We start from the raw sequence: 5643 nt of genomic DNA on the forward strand, positions 1-5643 counted from the left end.
AAAAGGAGATATTTTGGCTTCATACACACAGATTCCTCCAGTATCGTTACCCAACACCCTAAAATACATAACAGCTTTCAGTTCAGCTGTATTTCTTGCTCTGGGCTTACCTTTCTGGGGTGTACTCTGGACTATTCCCTATCCTGACACTCTCCATGCACCCCTCAAACATCCTCCGTCCTAAACTGAGCAAGTGTCTGTTCACCACCTATGGCTTTTGCTTACTGGGGGGGCCCACTCTGATTCCCATTAATCCAAGGCAGCCTCACCATCCTGACATCATAACTTGCAATCCCACTTCTGTCCCCCAGCTCCCACTAATACATTTACACAGTTAAACATTTCCTTGCTTAATGCAAAAGCAATAAGAATCTCACCATGGGAAGGAACACTGAACAAAAATACTGACTGATTTTATTGCTTTAGAAATACATTAATGAAGGGTAGAAAGCAAAGATAGCTTCTATATTGAAGCTGGATGAGATACACTATTACATAGCCTACTTCACATATTTCTTTCCACCCTTTTTGATTACATTTATTTTATAAGTGGAGTCTACAAAGTTGTTTTGGTTGATATGTGATAACATAAGGAGAATAAACTGGCTTTGTTTTGTTGAGTTTATTAAAGAGATTTTATACCATTCCTGGAGCTATGATCACATTTCTGATAGTTTCTTCATCTTTTTTAATACTGGCCACTCTTCCCATTAGCATTAGGGTGAAATTGTAAAAACCAGAACCCCATTTTCAGTAAAGGGTTTAATAATTCAGAGAGAGGAGGGAAAGTACTGCTTTAATCCTGAATGGAGGACTGTTTTATACAGCGCAATTTCACACCAATTGTTATTCACAAAATATATAAAGACTATAATAATGAATATTCACCTAATTACTTTACCGTTTTAGTTCTGATTCAGAACTTTCCCAAAATTAGACTTGCCACAGGATTTTATCTCAACTTCTTTGGCCTTTTTTCCCTGTACTCATGATAGTTTTTCCATTCTCTGTATCATAAGAGGTTAGATTTCAAGCCACTCCTGCTGACTTAAGTGAGATATTCTCAGAGTTTTCCACTGGGTCATCAGCATCCTAATCTGGTTTTGCTCAAGATTTAAAAGTACATTTTTATTCTCTTTCACTCCTGGATAACAGTTTTTACACTTTCATAGTATTGTTAAAAAACATATGGACATTTTTGTTTCACTTCAATATTTGGGATTGAATGTGGAAATGAGAAGATGCAGCCCAGTGCATGCTCCAGGTGGCTGTGCTGGTATCCTGGACTGGGTGTAACGAATTCATCACATGGATAGTCTGTCCTGTATGATCCCAGTTTCCTGCAAATTGACATACAACAAAAGGAAAAGGATAAAAAGGAGGAAAGAAGGGAAGGGGAGAGGGAAGGGGAAGGGGAAGGGGAAGGGGAGGGGGAAGGAGAAGGGGAAGGGGAGGGGGAAGGAGAAGGGGAAGGGGAAGGGGAAGGGGAAGGGGAAGGGGAAGGGGAAGGGGAAGGGGAAGTTTTGTGGCTTCACTGCCACAACAAAAAAAAAAAAAAAAAAACAGAAGAAAAGAAAAAAGAAAATAAAACCCAAAAATTCTTCCACTGAAATGAGTAGTACTGCTTTTAATGAAACAGGAGATTTGTGAGATTTTAGTTTTCCGCCAAAACCTTTTCATGCACACATTTTTTTTTAATTCCTAATCTGAGTTTTATATAGACTGTTTAATCATGCTTGATAGCAAAAATGGTCTCCAATCCTCTTTGGCTGAAAACCCAAATCATTACTTGCTGCAAGATTAGCTCCCTAGAGACCATCCTTTCTTATGCTTATATATCAGTCTTGAAAGCTGTTCAACAGATTGTAGGCAATTTTAAGCTTGAGATTAACTACATTTTAAAAAAAATGAAAGTGTGTCATGGTCTTTTTAGAACCATTCAGGTTTGGAAAGGTGAACTCTGTTATTTTCTACAGACAGAAAGTATTAGACTGTTCTGGGGCTTAATACAAAGAAGGTTTTGGGAGACAAAAATAGTGATTTTTTTCTTTTAACCTTTCGAATGTGGTTTACAAAATGTCTTTGATAAATAAACATCTATCTCAGGAATGTTTTAAATGGTCATATCACAAATGCAGAGTGTTGTTTCATTTGTTTATTCTGCATTTGCTATTTGCATTTGTAACCATTAGATGGAAATTAAAGCAGGGAGAGCACCAGGCAAGTTTCAGATCTAACAGAAAATCTAAATTCCATGAAAATGAGAATTTACAAATTTAGAAAACAGTAAAAGGGGTGCCTCCCATCCTTCCCCATTAAAATATGCACACTTTGCACATGATTAAATTATAGACCTCATTGTCTCAGAATTTCTAAGTAAGTTCAAAGAGAATTGAACATTAAACTGATAAGAAAAATATCAAGGGTTAGAATGATAAAATGACATTATAAATGATATTAAATATCATGTATATTTAATATAATATGAGAGGAATAATAAATGATAATGAGGGACTAAATAGAGGCTGTCTGGTATGATGGGGTCCATTACAACCGTAAAGATTGCTGGATAGATTGCCTTCCTTCAGTTTTCTGCTGCGTTTATTTCACGTTCCTCACATGCTCAAAGCTAGCTCTGATGGGAAGTGAGATGTTAAGCCAGACAAATTCCTGGCTGGAGCCAGTCTGGCCATCCCTCTTACAGGCTTTTCCCTGCAAACCTACATGCTGTCTCCAACAGCTCAACCATTTTATCACCCAAGTGGGAGACATTTCATTACCTTAGGTGTTCTCAGGGGACAGGAAGGCAAAAGAAGACAGAAAGAAGGTCCCATACAGCCTCTTGGATGGGATATAGCCCTGTTCAACCAAGCCAGCTGTTAAAATTGTGTTTACCTCCTGGACTGCTCATTGCACAACTTCTTTTGAACATCACTCACTTTTTCATGCTCCTGTCCTCTCTGTGCAATATCATCACCACTCAGTCTCTGCTTGGTAGGTAGTGCCTTATCTTCCATCTCATCTCATCCACAAGCTCATGAAGAATGTAGGAGCTACCAATGTGTCCCAGACAAGCTGGCTAGAACATTTCTGCTGGTCACCGTCTCCTGAGATGGGTCATATTAAAGGTCCATTACAACTCTGGATTTACAGTCACACACATGAAAAAATACATTGATTTTTTTTAGCAGCCCTTTGAATAGAGGACGGTTCAAGTCCTTTTTTTAAAAAAAACCTCTTTTTCTAAACGTGCTTAAAAGATTCTGAGCAGAAGTATGGCAGAATTAAAACATATATAAACATATATATATCTATATAAATCTCATTGGATTTTACCTTTTATAGAGAATATTTTTGTCCTTTATGGCAAAAGAGAAATTTTTGGCATCTGGTTCTTCTCATGTCACGTGTATATGTCTGGAATTGTTTCACTGTACATGAGGGGCTTGTTACATTTCAAGGGCTGTGATTATACTTTGTGTCTATCATAGGCTGAGCTACGCAGGAGTGCAATGGATTCAGACAGTCTCTTCTTCAAGAAGAATCAGGCACTCCCGGAGTGGAAAAACATTGTCACCTAGCTCCTGCTCACTTTGTTCATCCTCTGCATGTGTCCCAGCTATTGATAGCAAGGCCTAGAAAAGAAAAGGAAGAAGAGAATTGACTTTCTTTTCTCTCAAAGGGCAACACAAAACTGCTGCGTGATCTATCTCAGCTCTCAGGAAACGCACCAACAGGACAACAATTAACAAAGTAACTGTGTAGCTAAAGAGCAGCTCAAAACTGATTCATCATCACCACAAGGTCTGAATATTTCCAAATCCATCTTGAGTAAATTCTAGGCTTCTTTTTAGCATGTGACAATTAAAATCTATATTTTCAAACAGAAGAGATTTTCACCTTCTGTTAAAAGCAAGTAGTGAAAAACATGGACCAGCTGAAAAACACTTTGTTTGATTCAAAGTGTTACCCTATGTTACATGCCAGGAGTTTTAACAAGAGCAGTGTTAATTCCTGAGTAAGGCCAGAAAAAAATGGACATAGTCCATTTGAATTAAATCTATTTATATTAGCCTATCACAGGAAGGGAAATTCTGATACTAATCTATAAGCTCCCACTAATCTGCTTTTACATTAAGTATGATTAATTCAGTTATCTCTTCTTTAATAATTCATCCAACTCCACTGATCAACTTTTTATTAATAGAAAAGGTAATTAGAATTTTTTTAATCAAGAAAAAGGTCATCTAGACTAAAAGCATAATTATGTTTACTAAGAAACTCTTTTGTTCGACAAAATATTTGGCTACTTCAATCAAAATTCAAATTATACCACTATGGAGAAATAAAAGACAGTACTTTGGAGCTAAATGCTCCAGGATTGTACAGACAATTTATTTTGGAAGATCTCACTCTCAAAGTTCAGTCTCATGCATCATGGATTACATTGCTGTGTATTTTTCACAATGGCATCTTAAGTCTGTGAGCAAATCTTCCCAAAGATTCAGCACTTGGCTTGCTGGATGCATGGTCCTCATATTTTTCCTGTACCCACTATATATGCCTATATATCCTATACCTACCAAATACTAATTCTCTAGGAATTTCTCCCTCTGTCATGGCCACAGCCCAAAAATACAGTATAAATGTTTAAATATTAGTAACCTCCTCATCCAGAAGCTGCCAGGTGCTTTCCTACAAGGGGGTGAAGGTGGTGTGTACCACTCACATTTCTTGGTGGTGCTGGAACACTGCCTTACAATGGAAGCTCACCTCTCTGCTTGTGTGATTCACTGCACGAGGACTTGATTTTGTCTTCCAGTTGGTGTTTAATGTGCCCAGTGTAAGCAGGCAGTGGCCTTGACAGCAGCTCAATCCTGTGTGTGTCACAGCACGTGTCGTTTCTTGTCATGCAGGTTCCTGTACGTCAGCCCATCACAGCAGCAGGACCTGGGCTTTACTTGAGTTTCTGCAGCTATCTCAAGGCCTCTCCTGCAGAAATCAGTTCCACATGATTAATTTCAACATAGTTGTCCTTTTTTCTGCATACTTCTTACCAAAATAAATAAAGAGATCAGGGAAAAACTACATGTTTCCATGAAAGTTAGATATCCTTCATTTTCTCTCCAAGCCCTTCAGGCTTTCAAATGCTTGAGGTGTGAGGTTATACTTGAGAGCAGAGCAAGGTCTTTCTGGATTCTGGGCTTTTTAATTTTAAAACTGAACTTTGGCATCTTAGAGCAGTATATAAATTTTTTCACAATCTATATGGATAGTTCAAAAGACAGGGAACATATTAGAAAGAAAACTTGCCTGCCTCATTTACAATAATAATTAGGCTAACTGCTGAGCCAAGAATCAAAGAGTAAAAGAGTTTTTCCAGAGTAAAGCCCCATGTTCCTCTTCCTGTGGCACTTGAAGAGCAAAACTGGAGAGAAAGGGAAAGGAAAGGATTTGCTTCTGGGCATCCACAGGCTGAGAAGCCAGAGCAGCACAGCTTCCAGCTTGATCTTAAACCCGGCTGGGAACTATGAAATTCTTACTGCTCTGACTCCTCTGTGAAGCCAGATCTGATGGGAATTCTCAAAGCACATCTGCCAGGTTGGGCCCAGCAAGGAAGAGAAGAGTAGTCTGTTTTTATAG

General features: G+C 38.3%; 1 long non-coding RNA gene across 1 annotated transcript; it reads right to left on the minus strand.

The window, feature by feature from the left end:
- Positions 1-1254: 1254 nt before the first annotated feature.
- On the minus strand, positions 1255-5174 carry LOC116442069. The gene is made up of 4 exons (XR_004239365.1): positions 4774-5174; positions 3337-3635; positions 2940-3104; positions 1255-1340 (listed from the first exon to the last, which is right to left on the minus strand). It is a non-coding gene; the product is annotated as an uncharacterized LOC116442069 (long non-coding RNA).
- Between the last annotated feature and the right edge of the window lie 469 nt (positions 5175-5643).

Source organism: Corvus moneduloides, chromosome 3 (assembly GCF_009650955.1).
Source record: "Corvus moneduloides isolate bCorMon1 chromosome 3, bCorMon1.pri, whole genome shotgun sequence".
NCBI lineage: Eukaryota > Metazoa > Chordata > Aves > Passeriformes > Corvidae > Corvus > Corvus moneduloides.